Raw genomic sequence first — 10,963 nt, 5'->3', positions numbered from 1 at the left:
AAGAGAGAGGGGGGAGAGAGATTTGGATCCTCTGCTGCCAATTGCCATATAAGTTACCTATTAATGAATTTACTTCCAATATATGTTCACTCACTGCAATCTAATATAGAACTTCTCTGCCAGCTGGCAAGTACTCTAAACATTCAACCAACTGTTCTCCATCTTTTATCTTTTCCTTTTTTAAAATAAAAATGGAAGGCCTCCTGTCCTCCATCCCTTTGACGTCTAAACGGATCCTTCTCCATGTTGCCTATGAAGAACAAAACTCTGACTTGACAGCATCCCAATTAAGCACATCATGCACTTCATCAAACTATGGATGGAGAATTCTTTTTTCTAAAAAAAATCAACATCATGCTTAACATTGAGAGAAAATTCATCCTTGCATTAACTTATTTTGAGGCTGTTTTAGAGAGCTATTTCTGTTTGAAAATAATCTCTTCTCCAAATTCTTCCCCCCCCCCCCCTTTATTTGTGCTGACAGGCTTTTCTATGTAATGTATGGTCTGAATGTCTTATTCTGCTCAGCTCTGGCCCAGAAATACTCACAATAATAAATTAATTCAAAACACGATTAACTGGCCTTGCTAAATTCATTAATACAGTTGTGTTTTCCTGGCTCCAGTTGACAAGGAGCGTCTCAAAAAGCAGAAGGCCTAGAAAAGCCAGATATAAGCGTAGTTTAGCATTGCAGATCAATTAAGAGATAAATGCTGAAGCTGGAAGACACACACACACACACACACACACACACACACACACACACACACCCTTTAGTAATCAGAGGGAGCAAGTTTTGCTTTGTCCTTTCTTTGAAGAAGTTGGCAGTAAAAATGGAAGAGGAGAACAGACATTCCAGACATTGGAATACAAATGTTCACCAACCTTTAATATAATAACCTTGAACGCCTGGATTTTTTTAACCTGAATTTGCATGACTGATAGGTAAACTAATAATGTGCATTGAGTTGGTCCAATAAGTTAGACTAAAATCTCTCTCTCTCTCTCTCCCCCACTCTCTTCCTCTCTCTTTCTCTTCTGTCTCTCTCTTTCTTTCTCTCCCCCTTTCTCTTTCTTTCTTTCCTTCTTTCTTTGTCTCTCTCTTTCTTTGTCTCTCTCTATTCTTTCTCTTTTCTCTCTCTCTCTTCCCCTCTCTTTCTCACCCCTCTTTGGGGCCAGCCAGAAGTGGAATTGGCGGTTCTCCAAACTACTCAAAATTTCCACTACCGGTTCTCCAAACTACTCAGAATTTCTACTACCGATTCTCCAAACTACTCAGAATTTCTACTACCAGTTCTCTGAACTACTCAAAATTTCTGCTACCGGTTCTCCAAACTGCTCAGAATTTCTACTACCGATTCTCCGAGCTACTCAAAATTTCTACTACCGATTCTCTGAACTACTCAGAATTTCCGCTACCTCTTTCCTGAGCTACTCAAAATTTCCACTACCGGTTCTCCAAACTACTCAAAATTTCCACTACTGGTTCTTCAGAACCTATCAGAACCTGCTGGATTTCATCCCTGAAACAGGGCCCACGTTTGGGGAACGCTGCCAAAATACCTCTCAGTCCATCTTATGTAAATTTCTCCTCCGTCACTCATTCCGTCCCATTATTACTTCCTTCTCTCTGACTTCTTCTCCTTCTACTTTCCTAATTCTTTAAAAAAAAAAAAGCAGGATGGAAGTGCTCCTGTGCACTAAAACATAGGAACGGATGGGTTGGTTTCCTGTCAAAAATAATTAAATTCACTTGCTGTTTCTTTTCTTCCCGACTGCTTGGAAGATTATCTATTGAGGTCAAAGAAAAAGTTATAGGGAATTAAGAAATCTGTAATGACTTCGGTTATAAGAAAGCCATAAAAGGCAATGTCACTGATTTCTTGCCCTCGTGTTTCCCGGGAGGTGATTATCTCTCTGCTAAATATTATTCTGGTTAGTTTTCCTCTGTGTCAGTTGGTCTCTGTGCACAAATCTTGCACAAAGTTTAGAAGAAGTGTGGAAGTATAATGAGCAGAATCAGTACCTTTGGCTCCCAACCTATAATGAAAAGGTCAATAGTAGATCACCGGGCATTATTGTTAAAATAAAATAAATTATCTGATTGCTATGGTTGACGAGACAAATTATCTAAGGGGGGAAAAGTGGGGGGAAGGTTTAGAAACTGTATTAATTTACTTTTACTTAAAAGATGCTATAAAGGTGTCATGTTATTGGAGGATTTTTTGAAACAGCTAATGAATTTATTTATTTATTATTTATTTATTTAGTAGATTTATAGGCCACCCAATCCCGGAGGATTGCCATTATGTGGTCGTGCCTTTAAGTATGAATGATTTGAGGTAAAAGCACGTTCAAATAATTGTAGTCAAATGAGAATTGTGGTACATCGATAGTAAGATATACAAAGATTTTTGACTTGAAGTGTGTATAAGTATGAACTTATAAGTAATGACTGTGGAAGAAATGCATGAAAGTTATCTGTAACCAATTGACTCGCTTTCTGCAAGATGTAACGAAGGATTATTCCTTTTTGTGTGTTTTTGTTCAATTAAAATAAAATAAAAACTTTTCGAAAAAAATGTCACTGGTCTTAATTTTGCTGGGGTGTTGTTGTTGTTTTGCAAAGCAAAAAAAAATAAAAATGTAATAAATAGAAATTGGAAAGATTTGGCCAAGCTGAGAGGAGGAAGCCAGTCAATAAGGAAGAAGGCATTTTTTTTTCAGTTGAGTTCTAGCAGAATATTGAATAAGGATTTAAAATGCTAGAGGATCCATGCTCTAAGCAAAATAATAATTTGGTGAATTGCTTTGCTGCCCAGGAAGGTGTGTTTTTTTTGCTCTTAAACTAGTTCATGTATTCCATTCATATACTGTCTGACCCACTACAGACTCAGAACAATCGCAATCATAAGTTGGATTTAAAAATCTTGGATTTGTAGGATTTTTTGGGGTATCACAAAATGTCCTGAGCTCAGGATGTATAGATCTGGATTTGGGGGAAGGAGACAATGATCAAGGAAGGAATCTAAACTCTTGGGCCAATCATGGTTAATTTAGATTGGTTGTGGAGAAAATGGGAGGAAGGAGGAGTATCTGATATGTTCCCCATCTTGAGTTATTTATGAAAACAATAAAGGCAGATAAAAGTTAATTAATTTAGTTCAGTCCTGTTTTACAGCTATTGCTTTCTAAATGTTTTTGTCAAAGGATTTCAACGAATCAACTTGTGTTTAGACGTTATTTTGTTTAATTTAACTGTTTGATATTTTTATGTTCCTTTCTTCTTTCTTCTCTTGATTTTTCACTTTACGTATAACATGAAATTAATACTCTTTCAATTTACATCACATTACTAGCAATATGTCTTTGTTTATGATTCTTAATAGATCAGTAAAGTTTTTTTCCCCCTCCTCACACAGAAAAGCATAATATTCTGATCTGCTCACATTTCCCTCAGAAGCTTCCTTTCTGCATTTATTTTACTAAGCTGCCTTATATCTTTTTTTTCTTTTTGGGTAGTTCAAAAGGGAGAAAAAAAGAATAAGAAAAGTAAAAGATGGATTTAACTAAGCATAATGGCAAAAGGCTTTCATGTTTTCAGCTGATATATATATATATATATATTCCCTTCTGGGGAATTCTTCCCCTTGGGACAAAGACTTATTTTTAAAATGATCAAAATGTCTGCGCAACCAAGAACTTTCAAAGTCCATTTTGTAAATTTGAAATGTTTCTTTATCTTGAAACATCTCGATAACAAATGAAAAAGGAAGAAAGAAGAACTGGATTGTTCCTATAATACTTTTACCCCTGGCTCAGTAAAGAATAAAGACACTAATTGGAAATCAGAAGATTTATTCCCCAGGAGACCCAAGACAAATAGGCACTAAATACCTGCTCACTAGGAAAACAAATTCTGCGCTTAACAACTGTGCTTAAAAATACTGCATGAGTGAAAAGTTTAGCTGAGGTCTCATGTTGAAATACAGAATAACAGGGTTGGATGGGACCTTGGAGGTCTTCTAGTCCAACCCTCAGCTCAAGCAGGAGACCCTATGCCATTCTAAACAATTGGCTGTCTAATGTCTTCTTGAAAAACCTCCAGGGGTGGAGCACCCACAACTTCTGGAGGCAAGCAGTTCCACTGGTTAATTGTTCTCACTGATAGGAAGTTTCTCCTTAGTTCTAAATTGCTTCTCTTCTTGATGAGTTTCTATCTGTTGCTTCTTGTCCTGCATTCAGACGCTTTGGAGAACAGCTTGACTCCCTCTTCTTTGGGGTAGCCCCTCAAATATTGGAAGACTGCTATCATGTCTCCCCTGGTCCTTCTTTTCAGTAGACTAGACTTACCCAATTTCTGCAAGAGTTTTTCTATGTTTCAGCCTCCAGCTCTATAATTATCTTTGTTGCTTTTCTTTGCTCAAATGTATTTAGATCTCCAGTTTTCAGAGGTTTTAATCCACAATCAAAATTGGACACAGTCATTAGCAAACAAGGGTAGAGTGGACACCTAGTTTTATGGCTAGTAGAAATATCCAGATAAGCAAAAAAAAAGGCTTGGTTATTTCAATGTCATTTTGTTATAGATAGCTTACAGTATCTACTCTCCTTACTCAAGAGGGTGAAATATTTTCTCTTACATTGTGAATTAGGGGCCAGTTACAAAATGGAGCATTATAACAGCTTTAATGTTTCAGCAATGCTTTAATATTTTATCACTTAAGTGGACAATAAAATGGAAGTTTGCTATATAAAGAAGAACTATAATGGAAAGTAATGGGATTATATAACAGAAACTGGACAATACAGAAATAAGGTAGCTTTGAATGGAGACTGCTAGTATTGGTTGGAATTCAAGAAGCCTCTAGATTCCTTATGAAGTGTCCTTCACCAACCTAGAGCCATAGTGATTGGTTCTTGGAGCCACAGATGAAGATTAAAACTCTGTAATTTGAAATTTCACTTAGCAACTGTCTCCCCTCACCTACTAAACATTCAGCGCATATATAATTTTTCCGCCCTAAAATGATGGAAAGCCACCTGGCCATACAGGTTTTTCAATGATCTCGTTACAGAACCTTCGTTAAATTATGAAATTTAATATTCTTTAATAATTTAATTTTAATAATTTAATATTAAATTTAAATTATGTTGTTTCAGGGATCCTGCGTCCTCTTTGTAGCTGAGCAAATTTTTATGCCTCACTGAAGAGTTATAAGCCATGTAACAAGTCTGGTCATAAACAAGAAACCACCATGCCTAAACTAAGATGTGTTGGGTATTAAAGGCACATCATTTACACACACAGCAAGTGTTTTATATTTTGGCAAACTGATAAAACGATGAACAACTTGAAACAACGGTATTTCAACTCCTACCCTCAAAACGAGGCTACAGAGCCCGGCACATCCGAAGAATGTGGCTGCAAGATCCACAGGAAAAAAATTGGTTGCAGAATTATAGCTGTCAACTTGTACCAATTTTTGGGAGATATTCAAATTCAAATTTAATGAATTTCGTAACAATTTTTGGAACATTATATTTACTCACAAACCTATCCGCTTTTCACCCACATAAACTGTGAGGGGGAGGGAGACCCTAACAGTTTTAGAACATGCATTTTCTTAACAGGGATGTTATTATCCACTATTAATGTCAGTGCTATTTTTTTAATATATTGTAAAAAGTGGTGTCTATTGCTGGTCTATGACTGTAATAAAGATATATTCTTCTATTCTTGTTCTGCACACCAGAACAATTAGACACAAGGAGAGTTTTTCCCCAAATGCCATCACTCTGCTAAACAAATAATTCCTTCCCCACTGTCAAACTATTCACTAAGGCTGCACTACTATTAGTCTTCTCATCATTCCTATCACCCGTCTCCTCACACTTAGGACGGTAGGACTATAACTTTCTTGCTTGCATCCTTACGATTTATATTGATATTGATTGTTTCTTGATTGCTTATTTGTACCCTAGGACTATCATTAAGCGTTGCATTTTATGACTCTTGATAAATGTATCTTGTCTTTTTAGATACACTGAGAGCATCTGCACCAAGGACAAATTCTTTATGTGTCCAATCACACGGCCATTAAAGAATTCTGTTCTGTTCTATTCTATCCTATTCTATTAATCTATTCTATTCTATTCTATTCTATTCTATTCCTTTCATTCTTAATTCTATTCTATTCCTATTCCTTATTCCTTATTCCAATGTTCCAATATTCCTATTCCTATTCCTATTCCTATTCCTATTCCTTATTCCTTATTCCTTATGCCAATATGCCAATATGCCAATATGCCAATATGCCAATATTCCTATTCCTATTCCTATTCCTTATTCCTTATTCCAATATGCCAATATTCCTATTCCTATTCCTATTCCTATTCCTTATTCCTTATTCCTTATTCCTTATTCCAATATTCCTATTCCTTATTCCTTATTCCTTATTCCAATATTCCTATTCTATTCTATTCTTCCCATATTCTACTCTATTCTTCTCTCTTTGCTGCGAAAGAGAAACAGAAGACACACAAAAGCTGGGTTTTTTCCCCGCGTGAAAGATGGAAAAAGTTGCTATTGAGATTTTTTTCTCTCTCTCTCTCTTAAGGGTGAAGAAATCGAAAAGCTAATTTTGAAATTAGCTTCAGATCTGCCTGTTCCAAACTGTCAGCCTGCTAAGGGAGCTGGGATGATTTATCTCCAGCTTAGCTGGGTTGCCCTTGAAATCACTGCATTGTTAGGTTGTGGGTTGTGTTTTATTTTTTAATCCTAGGGAAGCTCACACAGGGAGCCAACGGGTGCCTTGCAGGGGACAGGCCAAGAGAGAACCTGTAGCTGTTTAATTGCTGGTGGGCAGTGGAGGGGTTCGATTTTTTTAACTACCGGTTCTGTGGGCGTGGCTTGGTAGGCGTGGCAGGGGAAGGATACTGCAACATCCCCATTTCCCTCCGATCATCTGGGACTCGGGAGGCGCATGTTATGCAGTATATGTTGTGACTCAATGGGATAGACCGGGTGTCAGCAACCTGCAGCCCCAGAGCCACATGCGGCTCTTTCGTCCCACTGATGTGGGTGAGGCCAGCCAGAGGTGGCATTTACCAGAGATTATCAAATATGCAAACCAGGCAGAGAAGCAGGGGGAGAGACATGGGAGGAGATGGAGAAATGCAAGCTGTTATTTCTTTCTGCATCGTCCCCAGACTTCACTTACAGAACTCCTAGGAGCAGCAGACACATTGTCTGGACTCTGATCTTTAATTAAAAATATGGAGGCAGAATAAGGCAGACAGTTGTGTTTTATAGCCTCACTTTTCCACCTCATTACTGATTTCTTCTTGCATAGCTGGGGTCTCCAAACTTGGCAACTTTAAGACTTGGGATGGAAACTAATCAAGGAGAGAAACAAGGAGAAATTTCCTGACAGTGAGGACAATTAACCAGTGGAACCACTTGCCTCTAGAAGTTGTGAAACTTCCAACACTGGAAAGTTTTTAACAACAGATTGGACAACCATTTGTCTGAAATGGCATAGGATCTCCTGCTTGGGCAGGGGGTTGGACTAGAGCATCTCCAAGGTCCTTTTCACCTCTGTTATTCTACTTGGGGACTCTCCCAACTCTCAGAATTCCCCAGCCACTACTTGAAATCCACAAGTCTTAAAGTTGCCAAATTTGAAGAGCCCGGCTCTATAGGACCTTTGATGTGGTGGCCTGGATGTCATTATTTCAAGAATGAAGTAGGCAACGAGGCCAATTAGAGTAGATACGGGGACACACACACACACACACAGACACACACACAGACACAAACATCCTTGTAGCTTAATATGCTAAGTAAATAATTGGGTTACTTAGCAGTTGGGCAGATCTATCAACTCTTCTTTATCACCTGAGAATTCAAAAGAGTTTTGTCTATTTGACCCTGATCAATAACTGACTGTTACCAATATTTTCTCCCCAAATTGGGGGAAAGAAGAAAAGGGGAAAAAAATGTTCAAATGTCTCACAGCTCTCCATGAGGACGTACTTTGTAACACTGTGCAAAATACCTTTTCACCTAAAAAGGACAGAATCGTTGGAAGCTACACACAGCATGACCCAGAAAGACATTTATTCTTCATGCACTCAAATGAAAAATTATTTGGAGCCTGATCCTTCCCCACTGAAGATTTATTACCAGAGTAACGAGAAAACTCACACCGAGAAGTAATATGGGGCTAATGAAGCATTTTGCAAATTTAAAATTCTGCTGGATGATGTAGAGGATTTTTTTTTAAAAATTAAGTTTTACATCACCATTTCATTTCTTTTTCAGACAAATGACTGTCCAGTCTCTTCTTAAAAGCCTCCAGTGATGAAGCACCCACAACTTCTGGAGGCAACTTCTGTCCCACTGATTAATGGTTCTCATTGTCGGGAAATTCCTCCTTAGTTCTAAGTTGCTTCTCTCCTTGATGAGTTTCTGTTCATTGTTTCCTGGCCTTCCTTCAGTTGCTTTGGAGAATAGGTTGACTTTTCCTTCTTTGTGGCAGCCCCTCAAATATTGGAACATTGCTATCTGGTTCCTTTTGCCATTTTGATTCCAACCAGTCGAGCCCAGCTTTGCCACAACATAATAATGTTCTTGTAAACCGTGCAGAAATGGTCCATCAAGACCAACTCTGGAGATTTCTGTTGACTTTTCAGTGTAGTTCAATCTGCCTGTTATTCCTGGGTGATGCACGATTCCTATTTTGCAGTCTACTAACTTCTATGCCGAATACGTCAAAATGTCTTTATGAACTTACATTACAGCAAAGTGTCTCAAAGGTGTTTTCTCAAGAGACAACTGATCTTTCTTTTTTCTTTTTTTCTTTTTCTCCCTCCTTCTTTCTTTCTTCTTTCTTTTTCTCCCTCCCTTTCTCCCTCCCTTTCTCCCTCCCTCCCTCCCTCTCTCTCTCTCTCTCTCTCTCTCCCTCCCTCCCTCCCCTCCCTCCCTTCCTTTCTTTCTTTCTTTCTTTCTTTCTTTCTTTCTTTTTCTCCCTCCCTTTCTCCCTTTCTTTCTTTCTTTCTTTCTTTCTCCTCTTGAAAAAGACCTTTGGGGCAACCATGACCTGGATGACTGAGAATTACAGCAAGCGACTGCGGTTTGTGTAGCCTAATAGAAATTCAGATGTGTCGCTCACATCAACAACTAAAAGCTAACAATGTAGAAAAAGCCTGAACTAGAGGCTAGCTACAGTACTACAAAAGCTGTTTAATTCAACCACTCACTTACAAATGTCTGGTCAGCAACAGCGCATGCAATTCAATTAGATGTCACAACAGGCCACAATAATCTCGTTGTAAGCCCACAGCCAGATGTTTGACAGAACAAACACGTTTTGTTCCCCCCACCCCACCCTCCTTTCACAGGGACTTAAGTCTCTCATGACTCCAAACTAATGGCATATTTGACCCTGACCTCAGGCTCAGTCTAATCATCTCCCAGATCAGGAACAGGTAGTAGACTGAGCCACGGTGGCGCAGTGGTGAGAGTACAGTACTGTAGGCTACTTCTGCTGCCTGCCAGCTGCCTGCCATTTGGCAGTTCAAATCTCAACAGGCTCAAGGTTGACTCAGCCTTCTGTTGTTATTAGGCAGTTGTATTAACCTCTAAGCCACAAGCTCTCCTCCCTTATCAGCTGAGCCAGGGGAATGATTAAGTGGCTTAGAGGTTAATATAACTTCCTAATATGTAAAAACAGCCCAGGTTCGAATCCCAGTAAGGGTATGGCTAGCTGATGAGAGCTAAATAGCTTGGAATAGATCTATACTAGTCCCCCTTCATTTATTTATCGGCAAAAATGCAACACAAAAATGGTTTTTCTGCCTGGAAGGCTCCTGGAATGGGGCTGAAAGGCAAAAGGGAAGCAATAGGCTCCCTCCCATATTTGGGCATACCAGATGCTTTTGACAAAAGAAAAAACACTCTGTGTGTGTGTGTGTGTGTGTGTGTGTGTGTAGTATATAATATGTTGTGTCTGTGTGTGTTTAAAAAGGGAGTGAATACAAGGACGAAACACACATTTCTTGTGATTCTTTTGGCTCTCCTCACCATTTGTTTTTGGGAAACCAAGGCAGCATTCTGGTGAGAACTAATTTTAATCTGCCAGAATTTATTTTGGGAACAACGCATAAACATTTGCTCTACTAATAACCGATGCTGTGATCAGATTTTACCTCTGTCCTTCCCACTCCTTTGACTGCAAATACAGAAATGAAACAGCGAAGGAGAAGATGAGCTCCCTGCATTTTGGATTGGCGTCCTAAGATGCCTCAAAATATATTTGGAAAAAAAGAGGCGATGGACGTTTAGATATTGTTCCAGTATTTGAGGGGCTGCCCCAGAGAAGAGAGGGGTCAACCTATTCTCCAAATCACCAAAGAAGGCAGGAAACAAGAAGCAACGGATGGAAACTAGTCAAGGAGAGAAGCACACTGGAACTAAGGAGAAACTTCCTAACAGGGAGGACAATTAACCAGCTTTCCACCAGAAGTTGTGGGTGCTCCATCACTGAAGGGTTTTAGGAAGAGACTGGAGAGTCATTTGTGTTCTGACCCAGAGGAAGCATAAATCACAGTCTTAGTCCCCCAAACCCTCTTTCATTTATACGGCTGTGAATTATGGTCATTCCCAGCCCGCACGGCTTCACAAAGAGTCTGTGAAGATTCCGACAGACGTCTGCTCGAGTTGCCACAGTCTTTCAGGGGAAGGTTGATAAAGACCCACCTGATCTCCCTTGCGATGCGGCCAGAGACCTAATTTGCCAAATGCAGAGCAAGGCCAAACTTAGCACAGAGTCAAACAGAACTTTTCAAAGCTTGAACCGACCAGAATGAACTAATTGCTTCCTGCAAAAGCTCACTTCCCTTTCGCTCCTCTTTTATGTCTTATGGGAGGGGCCAATCACCTCCAAGCCTTACTCACAAG

This window comes from Thamnophis elegans, chromosome 9, assembly GCF_009769535.1.
Source record: "Thamnophis elegans isolate rThaEle1 chromosome 9, rThaEle1.pri, whole genome shotgun sequence".
Classification (NCBI taxonomy): Eukaryota; Metazoa; Chordata; class Lepidosauria; order Squamata; family Colubridae; genus Thamnophis; species Thamnophis elegans.
Note: the sequence above shows the minus strand (reverse complement) of the source record.